Below are 11,732 nucleotides of genomic sequence, written 5' to 3'. Positions count from 1 at the left end.
TGGGAGGGGGTGTTGAAATGTTGGGCCAGAGGGCGATGGGGTTGATTGTTGCGGTTGTCCTGGAATAATCCCCTCACGCGCCGTGACAGGACTCTGCGAGGAGTCTCCAGCCTCCCCAATGTAGAGGAGACCGCATCGAGAGCAATGGATACAAGAAATGACATTGTTGTATGCACAGGTGAAAGCTTGCTGACGACCGCGGTCCAGGTTCGATTTCCGGGCAGGAAAGTAATTTTTAGGAGAGCTGACAAGCATAGCTCGCATCTCCCTGGTGGTCTAGTGGTTAGGATTTGGCGCTCTCACCACCGCGGCCCGGGTTCGATTCCCGGTCAGGGAAACCATTTTCAGGAGTGCAGGCTCCCCATTCTTCTTAAATGCGCTGTGTAATTATTTATAGTCGTTCCTGGGTGCTGCAGTGTGTCGTGGCTCGTTGAAATAGTTTCCTGATTCAGATTTGTTTGTATGTGGAGGGATGATTGCTTCTGTAGTTAAGTACTTGGTTCGTGTGCGTTGTTTTCCTGAAGAGGCTGTTTTGAATTTACCATTGACTGTTTGCTCTACTGTGACATCTAGAAATGGCACTTTGTTGTTGTTCTCCTCTTTTGTGAATTTTATGTCAGCGAGGATATTGTTGATGGTGTTGTAGGTTTCCTCTAATTTGTTTCATTTTTTGATGACAAAAGTGTCATCACTGTAGTGGACCCAAAGTTTGGGTGGATCGTTGGAAGGGCTGTTTGTTCGAGTCTCTGCATTATTGCTTCTGCGAGGAATCCTGATACTGGTGGTTTCATGGGTATTTCGTTGCTTTGTTTGGAGGGCTTGTTACTGAATACGAAGAGGGTGGTAAGACACAGTTCTACGAGGTTGACAGTGCTATCTTTGCTGATGAAGTTGGTGCTGTGTTTGTGTCTCTGGTTCTTTGAGTAGTGTCTTCAGTTTTCTTTGGCCAAGTTGATGTTAATGGATGTGAACAGGGCTGTTATGTCAAAGGACAGCATTATTCCATCCTCTTCTATCTTAGTGTCTTTGGTGTTCATGAATTCTTGGATGGAGTAAATGGAGTGGCGTGAATCTTCGACTTGGTGCTTTCAGTGGAGGCCTTTGACTAGTCTGCATATTGGTGTTCCAAATGGTGAGGCTTTGGGCCTGAGGGGGGCTCCTGGTTTGAAGAGGAGAACAACAACATAGTACCATTCTTAGATGTCACAGTAGAGCGAACAGTCAATGGGGAACTTCAAACTAGCGTCTACAGAAAAACAACACAAACAAACCAAATATTTAACCACAGAAACAATCATCCCAACACCCACAAACGTTGCTGCATCAGGACATTATTTCAACGAGCCACTACACACTGCAGCACAGAGAAACTACGAAGAGCAGAAGAGAAATACGTATATAGTGTATTTAAGGAGAACGGGTACCCAATAAACCCAGTCTGCCGATTTCTCATTGATGCTTCCAAGCTGACTTTCAAAAATTCGTTTGGCCCTCCATTCTTTCCTGTTTGTTTTTTGAGGGTTTTGAAAGCTTTCGCAATCCTTTGGCTGAGTATTGGAGTTGGGAAGTTATGTTGTGGTTGTACAGGACATTGGTTAGACCAGCTTTGGAATATTTTGTGCAATTCTGGTCTCCTATCAGAAGGATACTGTGAAATTTGAAAGGGTTCTGAAGCACCAGTGGGTCCACAGAGGGGAAGAGGCCCTTCTGCTGCCCTGAGTGTGGGAAGGCCTTCAGTGATTCCTCTGCCTGCTGCCGCACCAGTTGGTCCACACCGGGGAAGGCTGTTCTCCGGCCCCAAGTGCGAGATGGCCTTCAGCAGTTCTTCCCACCTGCTGAGACACCAATGGGTCCACACTGAGGAGAGGCCGTTCTTCTGCCCCGAGTGCAGAAAGGGCTTTGCTCTTTCCTCCGACCTGCTGGCCCATTGGTGAGTCCACATGGGGGAGTGGTCGTTCAGTTGCCCTAAGTGCAGGAAGTCCTTCAGCAATTCCTCAGCCCTGCTGAGGCACCAGTCCGTCCACACCGGGGAGAAGCCGTTCTCCTGCCCCGAGTGTGGGAAGGGCTTAATCCGCTCCTCCACACTGCGGAAGTACCAGCTGGTCCACACGGGGGCGGTGGGGGGGGGGGGGGGGGGTGGGGGGGGGAGGGGGGAGGCCATTCTGCTGACCTGAGTGCGGGAAGGCCTTCATCAATTCCTCCACCCTGCTGAAACACCTGTGTGTCCTTCAGCAGTGGGAGGCCCTTCAGCTGGCCCGAGTGTGGGAAGAGGTTCATGTTTGCTTGCAACTTGCGGAAGCACCAGCGGGGGCACTGCTGCTCATTGAGCCAGGGACTGCACATTGCCAATGAAATGATCCAAATAAACCTCAGACCGCAAGACCATCGGAGCAGAAGTTAGGCCATTGGGCCCGTCGAGTCTACTCTGCCATTCGTTAGAGACAAAATTAGTGCAGATGAGATTAGCTACAGGAAATAGGCCATTTGTCCCAACAAGTCCACACAAACCCTCCGAAGAGAAACCCAACCACACCCATTTCCCTCTAACTAATGTACCTAACTCTATGGGCAATTAAGCATGGCCAATCAACATGACCTACACATCTTTGGTTTATGTAAGAAGACAGGATCGCCCAGAGAAAACCCATGCAGACACTGGGAGATTGTGCAAACTCCTCACAGACAGCTATCCAAGGCTGGAATCAAACCTGGGTCCCGTGCGCTGTGAGGCTGCAGTGGTAACCACTGAGCCACTACATATTGCAACCCGAAGTTGCAAACAGGAGGTTGGGAGAATACAGCCTAAGTATGTGGAGTAGTCAGCGTTTTGGGTATTAACCCTTCTTCAGGACTGAAACGTTAACTTCTCCATGAGAAACGATTTATGGGAATGATGCTGGGGGTTGTAGGGTTTGAGCTCCAGGGACAGGCTGAATAGGCTGGAGCTGTTTTACCTGGAGCATCGGAGGCAGAGGAGTGACCTAATAGAGGTTACAAAATCATGAGGGGCATGGACAGGGTAATAGACAAGGTCTTTTCTCAGGGGTGGGGGAGTCCAGAACTAGAGGGCATAGGTTTAGGGTGAGAGGCGAAATATATTAAAGGGACAACGTCTTCATGCAGGGGGTGGTACATATATGAAATGAGCTGCCAGAATATATGGGTCAGGTGCTGTCAAATGGGACTAGATTAATTTAGGATATCAGGTCAGCATGCACAAGTTGGACCGAAGGGTCTGTTTCCATGCTGTACGTGTCTTAGACTACTGTTCCTCATGTAATTTTAAAATAGAGTCCAAGTAACTTTGAATAGTTCAATCTTATTGAGCTCACTTCCTGAAAAGTTTCAAATGAATCATCTGAGCGATACTGTTTAAACATGCTAAGTTGGACAAAGTATCCCATCAAGTTCAAGATAAACACAGAGTTGAAGAAGTCAGAAGTCAGAACACCAAGGGGAGCAAAACTGATCACAATATTCCAGATGCAACCTCATCAACGTCCTGTATAACTACAACATAACTTGCCAACATCTATACTCAGTTCTCTAATTGATGAAGGCCAGTGTGCTGAAACCTTTCTTCACTGCCTTGTGTACCGATGTTGTCAGAGATATAGGACCTACTGTAAACTGATCCACAATCCAGCTACTCGGAGCCCAGAAGCAGAGTAGTGCTGCGTGAGTGTGCTGTGCAGAAAACCCAGAGGTCGATGGGTAAAAACCATGTGATGCTATTGCCCAATGTCTTCGTAAGCTACTTTCATTTACAATGGTGCTCTGTTCTGTATCTTGCCTTTGCATCTGCTTCCCAAAGCTTCTTCAGTGGAGGAGTGGCAGCTGGAGCCCAGGAGTTCAACGACCTGCCGGAGCTTGAGGAAGGTCCAAGCTCCAAGAAGCGGGGGGTAAGGCTGGAGGCTGGATTTGCTCAAGGCTTGTATTTTTAACTCATTTAAATGGTACCTACTGTATGGGGCTATGGTTTACATTAAAACCGGAGGATCATATCAGAGTGTTTATATTTAGCAGCGGTAGTTGGTAAAATACACTCCCTGGAGGAGCACCTTCTATGATGCTGCATTTCTTGCTTTATGCCCTTCCCCCATTTCTTATCTCCCTGCTTGGTTTTATGTTTTTTTGGTTAAATTTAATTTCATATTAATCAGACTGGGTATTGACTGTGTGCTATTAATTTGCTTCTTCGAATATTGAAAGTCAAAATTAATGGTGTAATTTCATTGCTGATGTCAGAGTTTGACATTGAATGTGCAGATGTGAATACCAGTAAGTTGTGAAAATACATCAAGAACTTGTGGTTTTTAACAAAAAGAGCAGTTCACTGATATTCATGGCATTGTCTCATTTGGGAGTGATGATTCAAATCTGACCAACAAACCGTTTCATGCAGTCACCCAATTTAGTTAAAATTTTCATTAATTTAATTAAAGAAAAGAACTCTGGCAGGCTAAGATTTATGCAATCTATTTATAAGATTATGTCCATTGCTCGCAATATGGTCTCATCCACATTGGGGAAACTGGACGCCAACTCGCGGAACGTTTCAAGGAACAGCTCTGGGACACTAAAACTAAACGACCTGTGGCTGAACGCTTTAACTCGCTATCCCATTCCGCCAAGGACATGCAAGTCCTGGGCCGCCTCCACTGCCAAACTCTTGCTACCCGACGCTTGTAAGAAAACCACCTCACCTTCTGACTTGGGACCCTCCAACCACATGGTATCAATGTAGATTTCATCAGTTTCCTCATTTCCTCTCCCCCACCTTGACCCAGATCCAACCTTCCAATTCGACACCAACCTCTTGACCTGTCATACCTGTCCACCTTGCTTCTCACCTATTTGCTCCACCCTCATCTCTGACCTATTACCATCAATCCCTACCTCCATCTACCTATTGCACTCCCAGCTGCCATTCATCCAACCCCACTTCCTTCCCATTTACCTCTCAGCCCCCTTGGGCCTCCCTTTATTCCTGATGAAGAGCTTATGCTCTAAACCAAGACTGTTATGAAACAACATTCTCAACAAATAGGAAATAGCTTCCAAGTCAGATTTCATTCCCTCTTCTGTTTCCCAGTTCTTTCAGAAATAAGAAATATCTTTTTCTTCCACTAGAAAGTGATCTTCCACTTTGCGCTGTCTGAACTGTTATGCCACATTATTACTTCAACCACCTTTTAAGAATCCTTTCAACCTGTTTTTCTAACAATTGTGGAGGTGACCAAAAGCAAACATTTCACTCCTCCTCAATGTTCCATTTCTCCTCCTATGAGCCATTTTGTCATGTTGTCTATGTTACAAGCAACCGAGTGCACTTGGTTTCTGAATTGAAATTTGGCCATTAAAGTGACCAGAATTAATATATATCGATGGATAGCTATGTTTGCACTAACTGTAATTATCCACCAATACGATGTCGTTTGTTCCACGAAAACTGGAAACAATGATTTGTGATTATATTGCAGTCGGATGTAGAAAATCATCCCAGCGATCTTCACGTTATTATAGTTTACTGTGGCCATACAGCATTGCGAGGCAGTTTGATGTGAGTAAAACTTGGATGGAAAGAATGTAGATTGATGAGAAGTCAAAATGGCAGAGTCTCTGGCCAGAATCGATCTGTCTGGCTTGATTATATGAGTGGCGGCTGTTCAAGAGCAACTTCCACTCCATCACTTCAACCAGCAAGAGGAGACAAGTGTGAACACAACATTCCAACTGTGACATATCCGCATTGCTTCGATGTTATTGATCAAAATCCTGGAACTCGCTCCTGAACCTTTATTATAGACCACATCATATTTGTGAAGCAATTTAAGAGGTAGCTCACCACCACTTTTTCAAGGACAGTTTGGGAAGACTTGCTGGCAGAGCCAATGATATGCACATGATATTGGAAACAGTCTAATCGTATGGATAAATGATTGGCTAACCAATGATACAGGAGGGATAAGGGGCATGCTCAGGATCGCAACTTATAACTAGCAACGTTCCACAGGGATCAGTGCTGGGGCAAAAAATTATTTACTATATTTATATGAATTACTTGGATAAGTAAACTGAATGTACTATTGCCAAGACTGCAGTAGATACAGTTGATTAGAATGCAGGTGGTGAGGATGACATGAACTCTTAATCGAAGTTCAGTGAGTAATCGGGAAGGCAAAAGGGAGATTGGCCTTTAAAAGGTGTACAAAAGTAGGGAGGTTATAGTGAACCTCCGCCTGGAGGGTTTGATTGAAAGTGCAGTGAAGATTCAACCAGCTGACAGTGGATCTGAATCACATGTAGATCAGACCAGGTGAGGACAGCAGGAAACCAGATAAGTTTTTACAACAAACCTCAACGATTTCATCATTTGACTCTTAATTCCAGATTTATATTGAATTCAGATTCCACCATCTGCCGTGGCAGGTTTTGAACCCAAGTCCCGTGAACATTACCTGGGTGAATGGTCTGGTGACAATAAAGTGGCCATCGCCTCCCCTGAACACATTGGCATATTGTGTTCAGAGGTAACAAAGGTGCAAGAGGTTTCAGCAGCTGCTAAGTTGTTGATATTACACAAGGGAACATCAGCACTCTCAGTAATGACACATACTGAAGCCAGGGCCCTGTATCAGAGGTAAGGGCTCGGAATCCACAAGAAATAGGAACAGCAATACGCCATTGAGCCTCTTGAGCCTGCTCCTCCATTCAGTAGGATCGTGGCTGATCTGGCATTCCTCACATCCACTTTCCTGCCCTTTTCCTGTAACTGTTCATCCCCCGACTGATCACGAATCTATCGATCCTAGTTTTAAATGTGACAAGAAGGATGTCAACAGAGTTACTGGGGTTGGGGGGTGGGCGGGGGGTGCTCAGGTCGAACTTGGGGACTAAAACAATGGCTTCACACTTCACAATATTTAACTAAGGGAATGTTTATGGTTATCCAATGCTGGAAATTGGGCAGGCATTCAGATGAAATTATTGGTAAATTATGAATGACAGAGGAGTCGGGAGAGAAGTGGTGTTCAGGCACAGTTGGATATCATCAGTATAGATGCCAACACCAGCAGCTACGGTTAAATAAATAAGAACGGAAGACGCTAATAGCAGACCCTCCCATTGCATACAGCGATGTTGAAGAGGGTCAGTACTGTCATTAACCCTGATCAAGGCAGTCTGCAGGTCGACGGGGGAATGTTCATCCCTGTCACCGTTACAAAGGATGTCAAATATGACCTTGATAAGAACTGTTTCAGGGGTAGAAACCAGACTCGAGGGCTTTAAACACAGAATTCTGGAAAAGCTGGGAATGGCTTATTCAACAATGTTACATCCAAACCAACACTTCCATTGGTGCGATAATTATAGAAGTGTTTTGGTTTTTATTTAGATGATTCTCAGCAATACTGAGTAAGGAGCAACAAAATTAACACAAGAAATATTGCAATTGCTACAATATGCCTGCTCCCAATTGGAGACCATCTGGTGTTCACTTAACTGTCTGCAAGGTGCAATATTGGAAAGGAATTATCCAGTTCATAGCTATAAGAGGGGAGACACAGACTGCTTGATACAAAGGGCGGGAGTAGGCCACTCGGCCCTACGAGCCTGCTGCAACATTCAATAAGATCATGGCTGATCTGAATACAACCTCAGCTCTACATTCCTCCACATCCCCGACAATCTGTCACCCACTTGGTTAGCAAGAACCTATCTACCTCTGCCTTAAAGATTTTGAATTCACTGCCTTTTGAGGAAGACACACAACCCTCAGAAAGAAACAAAATCATCCTCAATTTTGTCTTCAACTTTTAAATTATGACCCTCTATTTTAAGATATTAAGATAGGGATACAAGCTGCATTCAAATAATACCTGTGGTACAGTTAACTATCTCAAAGTGCTTCACGTGGACATAATGAGAATTCCTTTAAAAGTCACAAGAGTGGAGCACAGATTAGGACGGGGACCAAAGACTTGGTCAAAGGGGCAGGTTTAGGGCAATCTTTTAAACAGGTTCAATTTCCCAAACATCTGAGGACAAAGACGTAAAGAGCAAACACAAAATAGCAAAAGATGGGAAACAACAGTGTGGACATAATGTCACAGGATGAGTAATCCAGGGAACATGAGTTCAAATCCCACCACAGCAAGAGGTGAGATGTGAATAATTCAAATCATAAATGGGGAACACAAAATTAGTCTCAGTATGGTATCGATGGCACTGACGTCAATTGTCATAAAAACCCATGTTCACCAATGTCCTGTCAGGAGGGAAACTGCCATGCTTACCTGGTCTGGCTTACATGTGACTCCAGACACACAGCAATGTGGTTGACTCTTAAATTGCCCTCTGAATTGGCATAAGCAAGACACCTTGCACTTAGGGATGGATAACAAACATCAACGTTGTTAAAGTGTCAGAACAGAAATTGCTGGAGAAACTCAGCCAGTCTGGCAACACCGGTGGAGAGAGAGAGAGAAAGAAACAGAGTCAATATCCTGGCCTGCGTCCAGAACAGTTGTGAAGAAGGGTCACAGCACTTGAAATGCTAACTCTGCTTCTCTCTCCACTTGTGCTTCCAGTCCTATTGAGTTTCTCCAGCAATTGGTGCATTTTTGTCTTTCAGATCTCCACCATTGCAGTTCTTTATTACACTGATTTAGGATAGCTCAAATCCGATAAAAGAATAAAGCAGAAGGTCTGGAATTACTCAACAAGTCTGGCAGCAGTTATGGAGATAAAAACAGTTAGTTCTTCGGGTCATTGAATGATCTTACATCAGGGACAAACTTTTGGTCAATCTGCAAGAGTAAAAGGCACTGGTGTAACTTCAACATCTGGGAGAACTCTCTCAGCCAAGGAGGTCAGACTGACTCAGCATTCTGGTCCTGCTCATCACCTGTTAACTTCTCCATTTGTTGTTCTTGTTATATTTCGACATGGTTGACACATTCGTATGTTTTCAAATGATATTCCAAACAGACAGGAATGTTCCATGTAAGTAATCATACATTAGAGGGTTTGGAACGTGAATGTAACTTTTAAACAAAAAGTATTTATTCATGCATAGGGTGTGGGCATCGCTGGCAATACTTGCATTTATACCATCCTTAACCACCCTGTAGTTGGTTGGAAAAGTGAATGAAGGTGTCTGAGAGTGTCTTGATCAGCACAGCAATCTCAAAGATGGGTGTGCTCAGGTAGAAGTACCCTCCACTCCCACAGCCAAGTCTGCATTCATTGCAATTACAGATGCCATCTAAAACTCCCAGGACAAGGACAGCACGGGATTACAATCAGAATAAAGCTTCCTCTACTCTTAAATTGAAAGTGAAGCTACCTCAACACTGTCCCCAACGAACACTGCCAAGACAGAGACAGCATTGGGTTAGATACAGAGCAAAACTGCCTCTACACTTCCCCATTCATTCAGTCCCAGGACAATGATAGCAAAGGGTTAAATAAACAGTAGAGCTTCTTCCATTATGACTGACACTTAGTACGTTCTACACCAATCCTCAAGGATAATTCAGAACTGAGACTATTATCTGGTACTGAATTCACACACCCTAATGGGAATGACAGCAACAGAAAATCAGGTAAAACACACACAATGTACAACAAAAGTAGACTGTTATTGGGATCTATGATATTTAAATGACAGGAGACATGGTCCCTGCAATGATCCGAATGTGAGCTGAACAACTTTCTCACTTGAACAATATTCTCTGGGAATGCAATGTCCACCTCACTGCTGTCTGTTCAGTTCCTCTGCTCTCGTTCAGGGCTGAGTTGCGGCTGACCACATGGTGGCGTGGGCGTCAAGAGGTTAGACAATTAAGGTCAACTTGGATTGAGGGCCTCCTGTGTCATGCCAGTGAGGTCGCGGGTCGCTGATTTACTCAACTTATAATCGGGGACAAGGGGATGTCAGGCGGGGCTTGTATCAGTTTGAGTTTAGAAGAAACAGATGATCTGATGAAGCTGTATAACATCTGGAGAGGACTTAATGTAAATGTAATGTCCACTCATTTTCAGCCAGACACTCGCCTCTCATTTAAGATAGGAGAGTTTTGTTTTTCTCTTAAGTGTTCCCGAGTCTTTGAAATTCACTTCTTTGGAGAGCAGCATGTGGTGGTGCCATGGTGGTTAGCACTGCTGCCTCACGGCATCAGTGATCTGGGTTTGATCCCACCCTCGGGCCGACACTCTGTGTGGAGTTTGCACATTCTCCCCTTGTGTCTGCGTGGGTTTCCTCTGGTGCTCTGGCCTCCTCCCACAATCCAAAGGATGTGCAGGTGAGGGTAGATTGACCATGGGAGATGCAGGATTACAGAGATAGGGTAACGAACCGGGTCTGGGTGGGTCGGTCAGTCAATGTTGACTCGATGGGCTGAATGGCCTACTTGCACGCAATTGACCTCTATCAATTAATCGTATACACTTGCTTTATGGTTACCGACATCAAATTACATTCGTGGTTTTGGTTATTTCATCTCTTACGTCATCATATTCAACCAACTGCAGCATCTCGAAACTTGCTTAATTACAATATCCAATATCGGCAGAGTACTTTTTCTTTTTGTCACGACCATTATCTTGAAATCTGACGTGTGACCTCTTCATTGCTGTCAAAGTTCCTTATTTGTCCCTACATTGTCATGTTTTTACTTTGTCGAATGACTTCCTGGCTTTTGCAGTTCAGACCCTATATTCTGCCCTCGTCAACATTTTCCCTTCCAATTCTGGACTAAGGATTTCATGAAAAACCTCAGAGTGTGGCGAGACTGTGGAACTCACTCCCATAGTGAATAGTTGGGGTGAAAGACATTACAACTAAGGGTAAGCAACCCAATACAAATGAATGTTACTGTCACCGGATTCACAACACAGTGAAATTAAAACATGCAATGTCCCTCAATTTCTCAACTGTTCTGAACCAGACTTGATGAAGAACAGATCTTGCACATCAACATTATAATTTAAACAAAAACCAACAATTATAAATACGGCAACTTTTCGAGGGCAAAGTTAAGTCGATAATCTAATTAATAGCAATGATTTAAACCCTTTGATCAAGTCCCCCATCATCTCAGAGACAGACGTTTAAGCGGAAAATTAAGAAAGATTTTTTTTTTAACTTACCAATTCAAACAAACAGTTTCACACAATGTATTGCCAAGCCTTTGTGCAATACTTGGACTATGAGTTTTTCACAGACACGTAACTATAAAACTAATTTAAAAGTCACTGCTGAATGTGACTAAACACCCCAAAGTATTCAGCCATTTCTTTCAGGCTGGGACTCATTCCCAGAAAGAGCCAACAATTCTTTAACTGGACAATAGAATCTAGAGAGAACAGGTCCTGGGCTCAACAAGCAGCAACGCCCAATGGAGGCAAAGTTGGCGGCAAGCAGGGTGGGGCAAGGGCATAAAACAAAAAAGCCCACTGACTCTCCCACTGCACACACATCTGTCAGAATGCACAGGGGCTCAGTCCTGGGAGTGACCCACAGCAGTTTCATCAAGGGAACCACACTTAATGAACAGATCTTGCACACCAGAATTATAATTTAAACAAGAACAAATACTTATGAATACCGCAAATTTACGAGGGCAAAGTTAAACAAGATAATCCAGTTAATAGCAATGATTTAAGCCTTATGATCAAGTCCTCCACCATCCCATAGACACAGAATTAAGGGGTAAATTAAGGAA

The 11,732-nt window shown here is 44.2% G+C and overlaps 1 non-coding gene across 1 annotated transcript; it reads left to right on the top strand.

Moving 5' to 3' along the window:
- The first annotated feature begins 265 nt into the window (after positions 1-265).
- Positions 266-337, top strand: trnae-cuc (transfer RNA glutamic acid (anticodon CUC)). The gene has a single exon. It is a non-coding gene; the product is annotated as a tRNA-Glu (tRNA).
- The last annotated feature ends 11,395 nt before the right edge of the window (positions 338-11,732 follow it).

This window comes from Chiloscyllium plagiosum, unplaced genomic scaffold (genome assembly GCF_037043375.1).
Source record: "Chiloscyllium plagiosum isolate Xiang-an unplaced genomic scaffold, Cpla_swu_hap1 HiC_scaffold_27, whole genome shotgun sequence".
Lineage (NCBI taxonomy): Eukaryota > Metazoa > Chordata > Chondrichthyes > Orectolobiformes > Hemiscylliidae > Chiloscyllium > Chiloscyllium plagiosum.
The sequence above is the reverse complement of the archived record's forward strand: the minus strand, read 5'-3'. Positions and strand labels throughout refer to the sequence as shown.